Here is an 18,279-nt window from a genome sequence, read left to right on the forward strand (position 1 = left end):
ACTGGGGCGGGAAGGCGAGAGGCAGAGCGAGGCGGCTCCTTCCGCCCTGCCCCCCCGGGCCCCCGCGCGCCGGGGCAGCGCCCCCTCGCAGCCGGAGCCGCCGCGCGCGCGCCTCGTTCTACCCTCAAACGCCCTTGGCCGCAGCACGTTATCGCGAATAACCGTCGGCAACCGCCCGCCAAGGGGCGGAGCCAACTGCTCATTTAAATAACTCGGCGGCTCATTTGCATGCTGCCAAGATGGCCGGCCCTGCGATTGGCCGGCGGCAAGGCAGCCCCCGCTGCCGGCCCCTGTGCCGGCGAAGGGGGCGGGGCCAGCCGGGAGAGGGGAGGGGATAGACGGCTCATTTGCATAACGGCCCGGCGCGTGCGACAGGGGGAGGCGGCGTTGGTGCCTGAAGTGGGTTCCGATTTTGAATCTACGGCGGCAGCGGAGAGAAGACAGGAGCGGCGGCCGCCGCCGGAGCGCTGAGGCAGGGGCTGCCGCAGGACGCAGAGGCACAGGTACTGCACGTCCCGTTCGGGCTGCGGGCGGCGGGTCGCGCTCTCACTGTGGCCGGGTAGTGGCAGCACTTTATGCCGAACGCTGACTCGGGCTGTGGGGCTGGCCGCAGTGCGCATGCTCGGGAGCTGCAGCTTTGCACACGCGCCACGCACCCACACTCACAAGCGCACCACAGCTACGCGCATACTGCATGGGAGCACGTGACTCGGCTCCAGTGCAGGCGGCGGCGCGCATGCGCGTTGCTGTTTTTCTACTGAGGTGGTGGCAAGTGGGGAGCGTGGTGTGGGGACGTTTCCTCCTCCGCCCCCGACGCTCCCTGCCGCGGCCGCGGTGGGTCACAGGTAGGTCTGATGGGGGCAGGGCAAAGCTCGGATTCTGGATTGAGCCCTGTAAGGCAGCATGAGCCTGGAAGTAGCAGGCAGTTGTCCCTCTTTCGGTCTTCTTGTTGTACATGTGTCAGGTGAGGTGGGGGCGCTCTTTTACACCACGCCAGAGGGGTGTTTAGGTGTGGGACAGGGGCGGATCTGGCTGTGTAGTGCCTCGAAAGCACTACCTTACATATGTCTGGATTGGGGATAGCATCACCTAAGTGGTGGTGTATGTAGTTGGTGAATATACTCCTAAGTATAGCAGATGTTAAAAGTTGAGCATCGTGGTTGGATGGGTTGTGGAAACAACAAGTAGAAAACTGTTCTTCTTGTTGCGCTCGATAACATGCTAATAAAATTTCAGCTAAAAGTTTCTGAAGCAAGCGTGCTTGTGAACTTAGTAGAAATGAGGGTATTTCAGTGGGGAAAAAAATAGGCTAGTTCTTCGTTATTTATGTGATGTTGTCAGTAGTTTATTATAAAATGAACTAAACAAGGCCAGAATTGTTATTTCAGGTTGTCCTGGAGGCCTGTGTTGAACAAAATGGCTTAAGTTAACAGTGTAGTATGTTCATATAAAGAATTTACATTTGATCTTCTAATTTTCTTTATACCGATGTATTTTAAAAAATTGAAATCTTAGTTTAATACTACATTTTAATTCTGGGGTGACACTGGAGCATTTTAGAGATGTAGCATTGTTCTCAACTGTTTTTTTTTCTCTTAGCAGGTATATTCCCTTCTAATTAGGTCTCCTAATGAGACCTTGATAGATATCCAGTGGATATGCCTGCATTAGAATATTTTGTTGCATAACAGTCATCTTGAAATAACTCTGCATATTGTGATGTCAGTGTGACCCTTAACACTGAGAGGCTTGTTGGATAGCATTCTTTTGATGGAAAAATGTCCATCTAAAATGGAGAGGGGGAGATAAGCATTACTTAGCCCTACTCTGTTAGGGAACAGTCATTAAGGTTAAAACTGCTGCCTTCGTGCAGTCACAGACAAATAAACGCTTGTAAATCTAGACACCTTATTTAATGTGGCATCTGATTGTCAGAAATAGGACAATGTTTTAGAAAATATATGTTTGGTACGTTCCCCATTTTATACAAGTAAATACTGTTCTTATGAATGAATTTATGGGAATTTGCATCTAGAAGATCAATAAATTGTATAAGCATGCTGTCTGGATTTATTTTGCAAGTTTAAATACATTTCAGGCCATCTTCTATTGTAACAGGTTGTTCTAAATACAGTTATTGCAGTTATTAATACTGAGTTTATATTTACTTTTTGTTTATAAAATGTAGAGAATGTACTTAATGTCTGCTTAAGCCTGGTATAAAAAGGCTAGATATGAAATCAGTACACAGAGAACTAATAAGAATGTAAGAAATAAGTATAGGGTTTTTTTTCTGATTAGATACTGTTTTGGGCAGTCCCAAAGGAAGGTATGAAGGAAAGTATTATCTTGAATATTAAAAAACTCTTTAAAGTGCCCTGCTGTTATGTGGTATGTGATCTTGGGTAGGTAATTTCTCAGTTTGCCCATCTGTAAAATGGGACTAATGGTAGTTATCAGGACAAACATTAAATGCACTCACTGATGTTTGCTTGAGGACTTGTACAGTTGACGAATCTTGGCAACTAAAATAATATTTTTATCCTCAATTCTTGCAGTTATTTTTATATGCTCTGGAAGTATCAAATTTAGATTTTGGGTACATATAATCCAAAAAAGAATGGCACTACTCATTTTTAATAGCAGTAAGTCTTTAGATAGATGCCAAATAATTAAAATGCAGAAAATGTGGTTTTGGTACTGTTTACAAGTAACTGCTCATGTGTACTCTTTTTCAAAGAATCTTACGAGATCTTCATGCTCTCATCATTATGATTTTGGTTTGGTAGACTTGTTACGTTGCTTCCAGATTTTTTTATGAGTTGCAACCTTTTACAAAGTGTAGCAATACTGAACTAATGCTTCCTATGATTTGTGGAACAGTTTTGTATTTTGTTGTATGAAGTAATTTAATAAGATTATTTTGAATGTTCCATAGGTTTGAAACTGATCTTACATGATTGATTCATAGGAGAATACAGTAATAATATACATAATTTAAAACAGTTCATTTAATGTTGCTGTTGTGGGACCTCTTTATTTCTTATTTCCCACCTATTATGAAGTCTGTTTTCAATAAGATGCTAGTCCCTGTAGACATGCATATATGCTATATTCTTCATTGTTTGCTAATATCTCCTGCTTTGGCTTGTATGCCCATTTCACATATTTAGAAGCTCAACATGAACTGTAGTATGTTAATTTTCTTGTAAAGGGTCCTTTGGCAGTGCTTTCAGAGTTTGGGGATAAGGACAGGAAACTTGGTCTAATAGGGAGATAGTTTGTCCCAGCATGAGATGATGTTGCTAGCCAAGAGCCTGAACTTCTTAGATATGAAAATTATGTTAAAACATGTTGAATTGTTTCTCTGCATGCTAGCTATTCTGTAAAATAAATATTTAAAATTAAACTATGTTTTAAAACTATTTTAGTAACTGATTCATAGAGAATGAAGGCAGTGCTTTTCAGTGTGCTTGACTGTGATTTTTTGGGAGACTTCTTTTCTTCTTTAAAAAAAAAAAAAAAAAAGATATTTCCACATTGAAAAATAGCTGACCAAACCAGATGTTGTATTTTTCTTGCAAAACAAGAAAACAGCAGAGTAATTTTCCCCAATCTAGATTTTTTTTTTTTTTAGTATGAATAATAATTAGCTGGGCTTATCTGGACTTACTGTCAGAAATTATGTTTATGCCAAAAATCTCAAGGATATATATGAAATATAGATAGGAAGGCCAAAAGATACTTTCTCAGTATGTTGCTGTCATTCTTACTCAATGTACAATCTTAATGCATTTACTATCCACCTAATGTTTTTCTATGTTGTGTGCTAGTCATATGTTTATTTTGGAAATTACTGCAGTGTCACAGATGTACATTGTAGTTTTCCTAAGGGATATTAGATGAGAAAATAAGTTGTGAGTTGTAAAACTATTATATTTTCTGTGTATGTGAATGTGAATTTTTTGTTTTGTTGTTTTTTTCCCCCCAGTATATTTTGATGAATCTCACTCTTAAATGCAGTGAAATCTAAGATTGTTAATATTTTACAGTAAGAATTTTACAGTAAGGCTAGACTGTTTACTTCTCTTTAGTATATGGCATTACTTTGAGAGGCTTATCTATGCTTACATAATGACTGAGAATTCATAGGCTGCCCAACACAATTTTTACGATGACATTTTTACGATGTGTATTTGTAACTCGGGAACTTCATTTATGGTCATTGTACTGTGTGCTGTATTGTATGAAAAAGCGGCTCTTCTGTTAAAGTGCTTACATCATATCATAAGAAACAGTGATCATCATGCGGCAATGACTTATCCAAATTAAAGGATGGAGAGTAAGATAGGGGTTTTCTGATCTTGTGTTTTGACAGCTCATTCAGAAGCAGAGAAAAAATGAGGTTGGCCTCCAAAGTGATCTCTTAACCAACTTCTCTTGTTGAATTAGACAATTGTGGAGTACCTTAATCTCTGAATGAATGTTTAGAAGTGGATTGGGTAATAATTCATATTTAGAATTTCTACAGCTCAATCTTCCTTTGGTTATTAAAGCCTGGTGGTTGATCCCAAAGATGATGACTGTACTGTGTTCTAGTCTGAATGAATTTTCCAGCCAGGAAGGTCTGGATCGTGTACTTTGTCAGCCTTACACTGCTGGATAGTGTGATGGTTGTTTATTCCCCCCTGGCAAAATTTTACATAATGTTCCAGAATCTCAATTTTCATCTGCCTGAAGAGGTTTGGTGTAGCTTTTGTAATGTATTTAAGTACCTTCTTTTTCTTTCTGTAGTAATGGGAGTCGGGAAATTCATGAGTTTATATTTCGAGTATTTAAATCTGTAGAAGCATCTGATTTTTTTTTCAAATTTATTAGCCTACAGATCAAACTAAAATTGAGTGTGATCAGTTCTGAAGATCCTGTTTTTTGATTTGCTTGCGTATTCTGATCTTGATTAATATTCTAGTTTCTGTCTCTGAAAGTTGCTAATACTCTGTCTTGACTATTTGTCTGCATATATTATAGCTATAACATCACAAACTGAAAGGTAGAGTTTCAGCTGCGCTTGAATTTTATGTGGCTTTATGCATTTTATGTTTTCTTTTGAGGTTATGTTAGATACTTTTCAAACAAAAAGCAGAATGCTGTCAGTGAAAAAAGCATGTCTTTATGACATTTTAAAAAATGGATAAATAAGGTTATTAAATGGCACTTGCGAGTGTGCCACTAGTAAGCGAAAAGATACGTATGTGCTTGCCAAATGCCAATATTTTTATTTTTTAATTTAAACAACAAAGTGCTAAGCTGGTATGTGACAAAAATGTTTTTTACTTGTGCAACAGCCCTAGAAATTTTATACAAGTTTTGTGAAAAGAAGCAGCTGGGGTGAGGAAAGAGACTAAAATTCCCTCTAGTGAGGGGGAAGGCAGGGAGAATTCAGCAGTTACGCACTGGTTTTGGTGATAACTAGTTGGCCAGTCAGCACATACGTATTGTCTGTCAAAGTAGTGTGGAAGCTGTCACATCAACATGCAAATTCAGACTAGGCATGTATGTGCACTCACTTGCCCAGTATGGTAAGACACTAATGATAACCTTAGGTTATTGTGATGAAAAAGTAGCAAGACAAACTTCACAAATTTGGAGGATGTGTGGCTTCGTTAGCTCAATTTCTCACCAGTTATCTTGTTTAATGCCATTGAGATACACTTTTTAAATTGTCACTGTATGTGAAAGCCAGTGCCTTTTTAAGTAACGATTCCTTGGTTTGTAGCCAGAGGTTTAATAGTGAAATATGCATATATTAAATAAATGCTTGATCCCCTCAGTTGTCCCTAAGTTTCCATTGTACAGTTGTGGAGGAGTCTGGGATACTATTTCCTTTGTATGTCTAATTGCCCTTTACGCTCGCTTGTGATTTATGGGATAACTCTTAAAAATACTAGCAATGTCCTTCAAGATGTTTTAGTTTGAGCTGTGCATGTCATAAATGACTGAAATCTGTACTGTTGAGTTACCAGCTCTTGTTTCTTCCAGGAACAAATACCAAATCATGTGAGATATCAGTAAACTAGGTAGCTATATGCAAAGGCTTTTTTTAGGGGGGGGATGTTTTTGTTTTTAATAGCTTCTATTTTTCTAAGATATTTAGGTAAATCTAATACAGCTTACTTGCTGTGTGTTAACCTGGGTATTTTTAATACAGAAATAATGTTTTTCTTCCTTGGATTCAATTTCTAAAGAACATTTTTTAGTAAATTAGTACTCTCAAAGCACAGGTTTATGAGTGATACCACTATTGATAGTTCAGCTTGCTGTTAAAATAATCTGCGCGTTTGCAGTGCTCTGTCATTTTGTGCTGTTCTAAGCATTATCCTCCATTTCACAATACTGTAAAGAGAGGGCATGTTACAAAAACCTGACATGAAAGAAAGCTTCTTCTACATATATTTGCCTTCAACTTAATAAACTTTCAAGAAAGTAATTTTAAATGGACATTGAATTTTAATTCTTTCCACTAAGTATTTTAAAGTGCTTTTTGTAGCAAACTAGTACATGAACATAGATGCATGATGGCTTCTGTCAATATGTTGAAATCCCTTTGTGAGTTCTAGTTAACCTGCCATCAGGTGTCTTGTACTTAGGGAAATCTTCTCAAATACTGAGCAAACTTTGATTTTTCTAACTCTTGTGTGTTTCTTGTCTCATGATCATCATGGGCTTTTTTTCTTTTTTCTTTTTTTTTCCCCCCCCCCTCATGAATTTAAGTAATTTTATCCTTTCCTGCAGTCCCATGTGAGAGTTGATGTTTCTTAAATTTAATCTATTCACCTTTGTAAATATAGGAATAAAAAGGATTTTCAATTGAAACTTTAATTCAGATGCATAAAAATGGAGAAATACACTCTCATGAATTTCATCAGTACAAGAACTGTTTTCAGATTTTGTCCACTTGCGTTAATTAACGTACTACTTAACAGAAGAGGGTAAATGAGAAAATTAGATGGGGTGTATGTGTTTTGTACATAAGAAAGTGTGGATGATACAGCAAAAGAAACTGGTTTATGTTTTTCACTGCCTCATACTACTCTTATAATGTGAAATGATTTTAAAACTCAAGTTTGAACATCCAGAATTTTCTGGCTCTCCTTGATTCCTTAGGATGGCTTAAAAGCAGCTCTAGTGTAAAATCTGACCTTAAGTGGTGATACTTGAAAATGGGGGTGGCAGCTTGAAATTACTTATATAGGGAAAGAATTAGAGAAATGACAGGGTACCATTCTTTAAGGGTTTTTTGTTCATGAGGGAGGATGGAAAAGGGAATTTCTATTTTAAAGCTTATTTAACTTGTGACCAGAATAATGCAACTTGCTGAAATGATACTGCAGTGGGTTGGCATGTCATCAAAACAGGGCAGAGTTAAGGATGTTTAGATTTCTCTTAAATACATAAAAAAAAATAAATAAATAAATTGTAAACTTACCAAACTATATATAAGTTTTAAAAGTAAAATGATTCAAAATACAATTTAAATGCCTGTTTTCCTTATTTATTGTTGATTTTTTTTTTTTTGAGAACCTGTAAAGATGCTACCTTAATTCCGTGTTAACACAGTTTCACTTCAATGTTTCCTGGACCAAAGCATTCTCAGATAAGTTACTTTAAATACTAGCTTTGTGCTTAATCAAACATTGTGATTTATTTTAAAATTAGCTAATCTGGTTTGTATTTTTAAAGTATTAACACACATACGTATGCTAACTTAGGTATGTTGAATTAACTCTTGAGTACGTGCATTTCTAAGCATTCAGTTATATATTTTTATTGGGACTATATATCTGTGTTAATAAATCAGGACCTTTGCATGTTCATGAAGCTTTCTGACATGATAGGGTGATTGACTGCAGCAGTAGGAGTGTGACATAGGTTCTCTTTCTTTTGGCTCAGTGAAGGTGTTTTACAAATTCGTTTGCCATTTGCGAATTCATTAAGCATGCTCATATCTATTGAAGTCATTGAATTTACATATGTAGAATTCAGGTCAGAATATTAAAGAATGCAATACTGTGTGAGTACACTTTCATAATTTAGACCTCTTAATAGGTTTATGTTGAACTTCTAGGACTCGGGGTTAGAATTTTTCTTAAATTGAATTTTGATCTAGGAATTTCGTAGATGTAATAAGCACAAAATTATCTTTCTTGTTAAAACATTGCTACTTTAAAAATTACAGCGTACGTATATTTATCATATATTAAGCTTGAATTCTGAAATCTTAAAGTTACTGTAAATTCCTGCAAGCTGAAGGTTTTTTATGTATGAGGATGAGAATAGGGAATGTTGGTTTTGAATAACTGGTTATTCAGAAACGCTCATTTCAAATCTGTTGTAAACTTGACTTTGATTTGATAATAGCTCATAGTGGGGAGAAAAATTTTGGTGTAGTGAGTAATTTTGGAGCATTTTACGAGAAATGAAGTTGTTCTCCAGTCTTCACAAATTTGTTTCCAGGGGAGTTGTCTTTGGGGCATTTGAACTTTCAGTTACCCCCCAACCCAGTATCAAAGATACTTTTAATTGAGTTAGCTGTTTACATGTATGTTGTATGGATGTGTTTTCCCTTGGATTGCAAATCTTTTTGGTCTTGCATTAGCCAGGTAGTATGTTCCAATATTTCGTTTAAGTTTCAAATACTAACTTTAGTGCAGATGAGTACCTCAGACAACTACTGCTGGAATGATTAATCAGTTCTGCAATAACCAGTTACAGTTGGCAACAAACGTGCAGAATTATGTCAGTTTAGATGTTTTCATAAAACATGGACCATGAAGATTTTTTTGGTGGAAGATTAGGAATAATTTAATTTACTTTGAGATAAAGTCCCATGTGCTCTTGCAATTATTTTATTTTAAAATAACCATATTTGGATTTTCTGGAAGAGGTGTACCTAATGTAGTGAGGAAAATACAGAGGAACTCCCTTCAGGACTGATCCACTGTTGCCTGAATAAGAGTATATGATTTGCATTAATAGAGAGACCTTAAAGGGGAACCTCTACTGTCCTAAGTTCTGCATGCATTTAAATCATGTATTCATTCTCCCCCCACCCCCATAGGTTCACGTATCAATTACTTAGGAACAAACTACTCTATACCCTTAAAAGAAAAAAAATTCCAGCAAAATTGCTGAAGGGATTTTAGACATGAGTCTCTCTTTTTTAAAAAAATTTATATAACATACTGTATAATTTATAAAGATGTAGATATTTGGTTTCTGTGGTGATTGAAGTTCTTTAATGTTCTAGGGTTTTTTGTTAGCTTCCGTATTCATAAAGCAAACTTCCATTTTTAAGTAAAACTGTTTTGTTGGGCAATTAATATTACAGAATGTTTTGAAATATGTGGTACTGTTAAAATGTATAGATCATTTTCTTAAGCCTCTTTTTTAAGGACTGAAATGAGGCTACTCTTGAAAAGTATTCCCTAATGTTTGTCAGTTCTATGCATGATTTGGCTCTATATCTGTGGCTGTTAATATGTGACATGGATTCTGAACAGCCCGGAGTCAGGAAAGATTTGAAGTATGTGATATAAATCCTGAATTGCAGAAATGCTTAGGCTGTCTCTCTTCACATCTAGTGGCTTTTGGTTTATTTTTTCTTTCTTTCTTTACCAGTTGTGCTCTGAGTAGCTGCAATGTTGCAGTATGTGCATTAACTATTTTCTGCCTGTCCAAGAAACCATTCCTCTGGCCCCGCTCTGACTGTGCAGTTTGTTGCAATGTGGTAAAGAGGGAGGTGCTTTGCTGTATAAATGTTTTATCCACTGCTGAGTTGTCACTGAGTGGCTGGTCTTGAGTGCTCACTGCAGCCATCTTAATCACGTTTTCAGTGCAGCTGAGACAGTGCAGTTTCAAAATGGCTGACGAAGTGTTCTTCATTGCAGCAGTTTAGCTTAACTGTATGCAAATGAGCAGAGCTGTTGGCATCACATGCTTCAGACCTTAGAGGTAAGCACCAGCTCTGCTTTGCTGAGAAACAATTTCAGACTTTTTTTTAGGCAAAATGAATTAATTCTAAGCTGTATAAAATACCTTAAAATATTTTTCCTTTTTTTGTCAGCAGGAGGGCTATTTTTTTTTCTCTCTGTGCCTGTGTGTGTGTGTGTGTGTGTGTGTATGTGAGACTCTCTCTCTCTCTCTCTCTCTCTCTCTCTCTCTCTCTCTCTCTCACTCTCTCACTCAATTCATAGACATTTACCCTTTTCCAGTTACTGAGTAGACTGGGTGGGACATGAGAGGTCAAAGGTCATACCCATATGTCTTGCTAATCCAGTAATTAAATTTTGGCTCACTTCCTTACCAGGCCAGAAAACAGACTTCTTGAGGCAAGCTTTTGAGAAGGGGCAACATGTTTTAATAAATAGAAAATAAACTGTAGACAAACACAACAAAAAAACTTACTCAAGTAGCTAAGTTTACATTTGATAATCATAATTTTTAACCTGTTCTCCCCCCCCCCCCAATGTTAAGTGACAACTACCTAACCTATGTGAATACATTGGAGTAACAATGATTGCGTAAATGTTAACTGTTTTCCAGGTAGCAGTTATTTGCTATTCAAAAATAATACTTGCTAGTATAAGTAGAAGAGCTGCTACTAATGACAACTTATCTTTAAATTCTTCCTTAATTTCTTTTATGTAACTTAATTGGAATCTGATTTTAAGTTTTAGCGGTTTCATGTGGCCTAGTCTCTTCCTGTGTGTGCCACCTGCTTGAAGGTGGCCTAGCTATCTGTCATGTTTGATGCTCGTTAAAAAGTAGTTGATAGGTGTCAGTGTCCAGCGATGTGGGTATGGAAGAAAAGTAGCGCTCAATGTTTCCCTGTTGAGGAGGGGAAGAAAAGAAAAGGAGGAGGAAGGAGAAGACATTTTTCCCCACCAGACAATTATTTTCTTCCTTTCTGTCTGTCTCAAATACCCAACTAATGTCGTTTGGGGGTTTTAAGTTAGACATGAGTTAATTTTAGAGTGATCAAATAGGGAGTGTCTTGAAGTTCTCCAGAAACACATCAGGAGCAGCAGAAGAACTGGATAACTCATCAGGACATAAATCACAGTATTTTTCTGGTCTGAAGTTGAACTTCAGTGCAAAGGATTTGAAAGTCAGTATTAAACACTTAAAAGTCACTTCTTCCTTAATATTTTTGCATGTTAATTTGGTATGTTTAACATATTCTATAATAAAGTACCTTCTGGTTAAATAGTTTAAATATCTGTTCCTATAAATGATCTTCTGAAGTTAATGGTAATACACTGTTGTGAAGAAACTAAATATTCGGAGCATATAGTGCACATCTAGTTCTCAGGAGACCTAGTGGGTGCGTGTTTACTGTATGTATTTGATGTTTTATTGATGGTTTTTATTTTTTCATATAGGCATTTAAGGCCAAGTTGATTGCTTACTCCGGCTAACTATAAATTTGTAGCTAATTGGTCGTAGAATTTTTCTACTTTAGGATAAAAGATCAGTGATGGGAATAGTACGAATTTGTGATCACAGGTGATAATGAAACACAGGTAGGTAGATAGTTTAATTCCCTGTTGTTCTATTGCTAGTGTTTGTGCAGTGCTCATGACTTAGGCCAGCTTTTAGCTTATAGTGGCTTGTCTTGATTGGACAGATAGTTTAAGATCCTGAAAACATTGGAGCACTGTCAAATGGCTGAGAACTCAGGCAACAAATTGGTCTAAATGGATTTATCTCTATAAAATGTAAAAATTTGCCACGGAGTCATCCTACCTTAGAAAAGTAGAATAATAATGTAGGGAAGTTTCTTTCTTTCCCATCCCCCAGTTGATAATCTTTCTGGTTTTCTGCAAGATACTGAGTCGAGTCATCCTGACCCCAATTTTATAAATAAGATTACTGAGGTGCGGGGGTGTGTTTAAAAGCAGTTATTGTTGCTGATTAATTCCAGATGTTAATAACCCATACTGTCCAAAGCAAGGAGAAAGAAGTCATTCTTTATAATCAGACCACCCTTTATACTTCCACATGTAAATTAAATCCTACTTTGTAATTATTGAAGGGGATGAAATTCTATGCCTAAAACCATATTTTACTGTACATGTCCTGTTTGGGACTAAAAACAGGAGCATATGAAAAGCTTATAAAACAATAAGTGTATCATAATAATTGTCAAGCCCTATTGATTTTGTGTGCATTTTCTGATATGTGGTGGTTTTTTTGTTAAACTCTCTGGAAATGAAGAAAAGGGAAAATAGCATATTCTTGACGTTCATTGTCAGGAGTGGTTCTTCACATGTATTACATTTGGGAACAATAACGCACGTTCATACCAGATCTTTCATAAAGTGCTTTTTTTGGTACCCACGTTTTTTCTGTGAGCTAAGTAAGCTTATTCCCATTTTACAGATGAGGCGCAATGTACAAGAGAGATTGCCAGAGTTCAGAGGGAAGCTCTTCTTGTCTCTTCAATGTTTGCTTTTTCCTTTCTTTTTTGTTTACCTCACTCTCTAACAGGCCATTTTGGAAAGCAGTGCCCTTCTTGGAAGGGTTGGAGGAAATGACTGGCTTAGCAGGGACCCTTACAGTGTTTCTCTTGTTTGGGGGGGGGGGGGGGGAAGGGGGTTGTTTTTTCTTAAGTGGGTGATGGAATGCATAAGTTGCAGTAGGTTTTGAAACCTTTGTGTTACATATGGAAACACATCCCTATTTTCAGAAGTCTGAGTATATGATAATACTTCCTATACAATAATACTGGTAGCTGACAGTATTACCTTCCTTTCCTGTCCCTCCCATGCTTTTGTTATTAATAGTTTGTTATTCAATAGTTGAAGAGGAAATGAAAAACACTGATTTACCTGCATGGGAATGAAGCACTTTAATAGGTGCAAAGACATGCTTTTATTAAATAATTTTAAATGATGTTCATGATTTGACTTAAATAGCTGAATTGTTATTAATTCATTAGACAACTGAATTGATTGCCATACATTTTTAATGTAAGATAGCAGAGAGCATTGTCATACTGTGCTGAGTGTTCTTGTGTTTGCATTTTCTCTACTTTTGAGGATTGCTGCATTCTAGAACAATTAGACCTAAATTTGAAGGATAGGCTTTAAGAGGTAAAGTACATTACTAATGGGCAAGCACTGTCAAATACGTGTGAGTTTCAAAGGAAAATGCCCAACAATAATTTACTCTGAAGAAATGTATAGATTTAGATTTTTCTAAATTCATTTTTGTGCAGATATGATTAAAAATTACTTTTTTCTTTTGTGCCTCACGGAGCTATTTGCATAGGTGTTCATTAGTAAAACACTTGCTTGGAGCCATTCTAACATGGCTTGTTTTTTTTGTTTTTTTTATATATATTTTTAAAACTCAGAATTGTCTCAATTTGCACAGCTGCATCTTCTTCTTCAGTAGATATTTTGGGAGCAAACAATTTCAGGCAGGATTCGAACCAAACTGGAATGAACTGCCGAATTAATGCAGTACTCTGTAATGCATGCAAATCACTTTCAAGCAGCTGACTTGATTGGTTCTTTAAGTAGTAGAAATAAATGGTTACCAAGCATTCAGAACTGTTTTGAATCATAAATACTTAATCACATTACGAGTCTATTCTTAAACAGTTAAATTGGGCTGTAAACTTGACTGTTTTTTCTTAAGAATGTAGTGTCTTCAAAGGAGAGATGAGTTTGCAAATATTAATTTTTTCATCATCCCGATTTGTAGGTTTAGATCTGTCAGTTTAATGACAAAATTCTTCATGTAAACTGAAGTGAGCAAAATGTGTTTCTCTAAAGTTGATAAGGAGTCAAACTGCGTATTTTCCCTTTGAAAATAATAAAAAAGCACAATATTTCACTCTGTCGCAGCTTAGAAGTTACTCATTTTTGACATTTTCCTCACCCCTTTTCTACAGTGGAAAAAAGTGGATACAATTAGTATCAGTGGTTTCCCCCCCCCCCCTTCCCTTTCTTGCAATCTCTGCTTCTGCTGGTATAGTCCTCTGCTGTAAGGTATCTTGAAATAAACTACACTGGCCAAAATAAGCATGTGCCTGGATAGACAGCTCCAAATTACAGAAATGAACATCGCTTTTTGTGCCTTTCAAAGACAAAAGTGAGGAAATCTAGGGAAATGCCATACTTTTGGCTAACCCTGTATGTGAATAAATGGTTTTGTTTCATGCTTTGGAAACGAGGCTAAGTTGGGGGGATTATTTTTGGGGGATGTGTGCGTATTGCCTAAAGAAGGCCCTGTGCCTTCCCCCCTGCCCCTTTCAACTTTCAGGGATAGGTTTCTTCACTACCTTTTTTTTTTTCTTTCCTTTTTTTTTTTTTCCTTTGTGTCTATCAAATACTTTCAAATGCTTTCGTATCTGAAATTGAATGTGATTAGGAAAAGTATTCTTCTATAGCAGATCTCTCCATACCATTCTACTCTGAGATGAATTCACTGTGACATTTAAAATTGGTGGATATTGTCTTTCATATGTACCAATTGAAACCATGCTGCTAATAATTCTTTTGAACACTACTTGCTTTATAACTTTTGAATGTAACATCTGCTATTTAAGGTCATTTCTGTTTTTTTTTTAGACTAGAACATTGTGTGTGTGTGTTTGGAGGAAGTGTCCAAGTTAACAGGCTTTGAGCATGCAAAGTAATAAAAGCTTTTTCTCAGGTGTTTTTACTGAGTGCATACTAAATGTGGGAAAGGAAGGCAGACATTTCACCATTTTTGTAATGGCAATCACTGGAGAATATAAGTGAACAAGCTACTGTTTATTCTCTCAGGTTAGAGACTCCCATTTAAAAACTCCACGTTTTAGAAGCAAAGCATCTAGAATAGTCACTGTGCTGCCTCTCATGATTACTTAAGTCAGTTTTGTATGTGACACACAGATGTTGCTGCAGTTGATTTGGGGCTTAACAAGCCCTCTAGTTATTTCAGTTTACCTTTGTCATGGAGACAGCCCACTGTGCTCTTTATTACTTGGTTGGTGTGTTTCTGAATACTAAACCAACTGCTTTTCCTCTCCATAAAAATAGTTTACATTTGAAAACTAGTTTTATCACAGCTAATTGTGCATGCAGCAAGATGCAACAAGGAGTAGAAAAGAACTTAAAACCAAGGGAGTGTCCTTGACTTTGCTGGGAATGTTCTGGAAGCAGGGTGGTGCCTTGCAGAACACAGCAGATGGAGAACTGATCTTTTGGGCTGGTAGCAAGCTCTGGCTTGGACTTCTGTTAACGGACTGGAGCTGAGACTTCATGCAAGCTGGAAAATGTTATGAGTAAATGATCTTTTTTGTAGCATCTGCTTTACTGTGTGTTGAACCTTCCTATTATGTTGGGATATGTGCACAAGGCTGTAGAGCAATTTTCTTTCTTTTTTTTTTTTTTTTGTATGCGGGAGATGCAGTTTTTTGTTCACTTCTGTAAAGCAGCATTGCTGCCCTTTATTTTCAAGCACTCGAGCTGTTCCACTGATGATTTATTCAGCAAATGATAATAGTATCACTGAAAGATGTCTTTTACGCAGTGCTTAAACGCTGAAAGTAATATAAATCCTAAGATTTCTACAAAGTAAAAGCAGAGCAACACGAGATCACTAGTGTAGTTCATGGTTGTGATTTAAGCTGACGGTCATTCTGGGAAAATAGCTGGTTTTGCCTTATACGTTATTTTTGGATACAACAGCCCCTTGGCATGCATCGTAACAACCAGTGAAGACTAACTACTAAATATTTTCAGACAGATACTCGGCATCTTTTGGACAATATGGATAAGCAAACTGCATTATGCTGAAATACCAAGAACCAGATATACAGCAAATTACACTCACAGTGGAAAGGAAACGTAAAATAATTTGCATGCGGGTAGTCCTGATAACGTAGGGATGCTAAAGAGAAACAAAACACAGAGAACTAGAAGGGGCCTGTAGCGCAAAGCAGGCTTTTCTGGACTTTGCCTTTGCCCTGCTGGAATTGACAAGCACATTGGTCTCTCACTTTCCTTTTCTTCAGATGTGCCACTAAATGGTGCCACATCACAACTACAACACTGTTGCAAGATGTGATGTCCAACCTTACTGCGGTTTAACTTCAATTTAGTAAAAGTGTTTGTGAAACCTGAAACAAATAAATAGTATATTTATTTGCCTTGAGTTGTTTCATTCCCGAAAGCAGCAAATGAGAGAAAAAGGCATTGGAGAATGATTCACCCTTTTCATAAACATATTTAGTAGTAAGCAAAACCTGGCTTGTGTGTTTTCCAAAAGGTATAGTGACTTTTAGAAAAAGCATTTGTAAACGTAAATCACTTATCAATTGTAATTGGGCTTTGCCTGGAAGGAAGGATGCAAGAATCAGTTAACTATTTGAAGTCAATGGGAGGCTGAAATCCAAGCTTCTGTTTCTACCTGTCAGTATATCCTTTAGGTACTTGAAAAGATAAAGCTCAGGGTTCCATCTGCCCCATGAAGGAAGTAAATGGGAAGTAGGAAGAGTAAATTTAATTGGCCTGACATGTTACCTGTCACCAGTAAGTCAGAAATGGGTTTGTTTTACTGTGGAGCTGTTATCTAGGTATTTGTAGGCTGTGAAACATTGCAAACAACACTTTAAGAAATGATGATTGAGTGTTAGGTATACCCATTTATTCAGTGTTACTTAAGTTACTACAGAGTGCTTACTAAAAGCATTTTGAATGATGCAGTGTTTAGTATTCTTCCTAGGAACTGCTTCAAAGTGGAATTTCTTTTGTGGAGACTGTCAGTTGTAGTTTTAACAGTAAGATTAGCACTTGACTTTTGAAATGGATCTGGATTGTTAGTAAACAAATAACTATATATTCTAGAACCCATACTTGTCTGACTGGGGTTGGGGGGAGGAAGGCTTTACTCAGCAATATCCTGCTGCAATTTTGTCATGAAATGAGGCCCCCTTTATGTAAATTTTTACTGGCGCCAGCTAGCTGTAACTGCAGTCTGGCTCGGCTTTGGCAGCAAATAACATGTGTCGTGGACTTTTCCCTTGCATGGAGTGTAGAAGCAGTCTGGTTTCTGGACTGACAGACCTGGATTGATGAATTTGAAAAGATGTACACAGGAACCTAGATGTAGTTAGATTGCTAGTATGTGAAAATATTGAGGCGTTTTAGCATTTTTTTTTTGTTGTTGTTTTTAATGTGCTTTCTTACTCTATGCTGTAATGAATTTATGCTAGTTGGTACTACTGTGTGGTATGTGGGAGGTACTTCACTGCACATAGTTGCTGCAGTGCTAATAGTTGGCAGCACAGAAAGCAGTACAAAGAGTTCTGACTGTAGACACTTTCAGTTGCAACATTCACTTGCAGGCTGTGGCATGCTTATTTAGTGAGCTGCAGTGATAATCCTGGCACACTTATTCACTTGTTTGGATAAGTGGGAGTTTCTGCATACTTTAACAAGCAGATGTAGGCTACTAACTGAAAGGTACAATAGCATAGCTCAGACTGGCTAAAGTACAGTACTTAGGCTGGTATGTAAACAAAATAAGATCTTGGTATCAAGATGGCCGACCTGGAAGTCTACTTGTAGCTCATTATACTTATGCAAATGAGTTACATGTCAGTGGCTTATTCAGAGGAGGAAGTTCATTTTGCACGTGTCAAGTTCTCCCCAGGTAAGAGAAGCAACTCATCTTTTGCCTTAATGTTTCAGAGGCCTTTGAAGTTATTTCTCCACTTATGTGCCCATCCCCCCTCTTGGCAAAATGCCAGGAATTTTTATTGTATTAAATTTTAGAATTAAATGTAAGAGGCATTTTCTAGGAAGCTTGGAAGTCATTTGTTCTTGCTGTAATTATTTTTGGGTTGCTGTTATTGCAGGGAACATACTTAGCAATTACTGTAAAATATTTATTTAAGTTAAATTGAAGACTTTAAAAAAAAAAAAAAACTAGAAATTCCAGTATGTACTTTTTGGTTTTTGAAGTTGCTGGATTTTTTTACCTCTACTATTTTGTTGCTGTGTTGTTTCGTCTCTGTAGTGACGCCAGTTGATGCATATGGAGGCATAGCACTGCTGTGAGCTTCTGCTTAAAAAGGGTGCAGAATTTAGAGGGGTGAATCTACTAATGGCGGATTTTTGGTTTCGCGATATCACAAGAAACTTCTTTATCTTGCTTGTAGTTTAAATTCTCTTTGAGATAGCAAAGCTGTCTGAGGTATTGGACACTGAACTGTTGTCCGTG

General features: G+C 37.2%; 1 protein-coding gene across 18 annotated transcripts in view; it reads left to right on the forward strand.

Moving 5' to 3' along the window:
- The first annotated feature begins 214 nt into the window (after positions 1-214).
- Positions 215-18,279, forward strand: part of ATF7IP (activating transcription factor 7 interacting protein) — a 109,746-nt gene continuing 91,681 nt past the window's right edge. For 5 of the 18 annotated variants that reach the window (XM_068940108.1, XM_068940144.1, XM_068940157.1 and 2 more), the window contains exon 1: positions 322-503. The gene's annotated coding sequence lies outside the window, so the exon portion shown is untranslated. Of the gene's footprint in view, positions 504-624; positions 846-9,882; positions 10,012-17,066; positions 17,710-18,279 lie in introns of those variants that run through there. The other 13 variants (XM_068940124.1, XM_068940092.1, XM_068940031.1 and 10 more) reach the window with 7 other exon arrangements.

This window comes from Struthio camelus, chromosome 1 (genome assembly GCF_040807025.1).
Source record: "Struthio camelus isolate bStrCam1 chromosome 1, bStrCam1.hap1, whole genome shotgun sequence".
Lineage (NCBI taxonomy): Eukaryota > Metazoa > Chordata > Aves > Struthioniformes > Struthionidae > Struthio > Struthio camelus.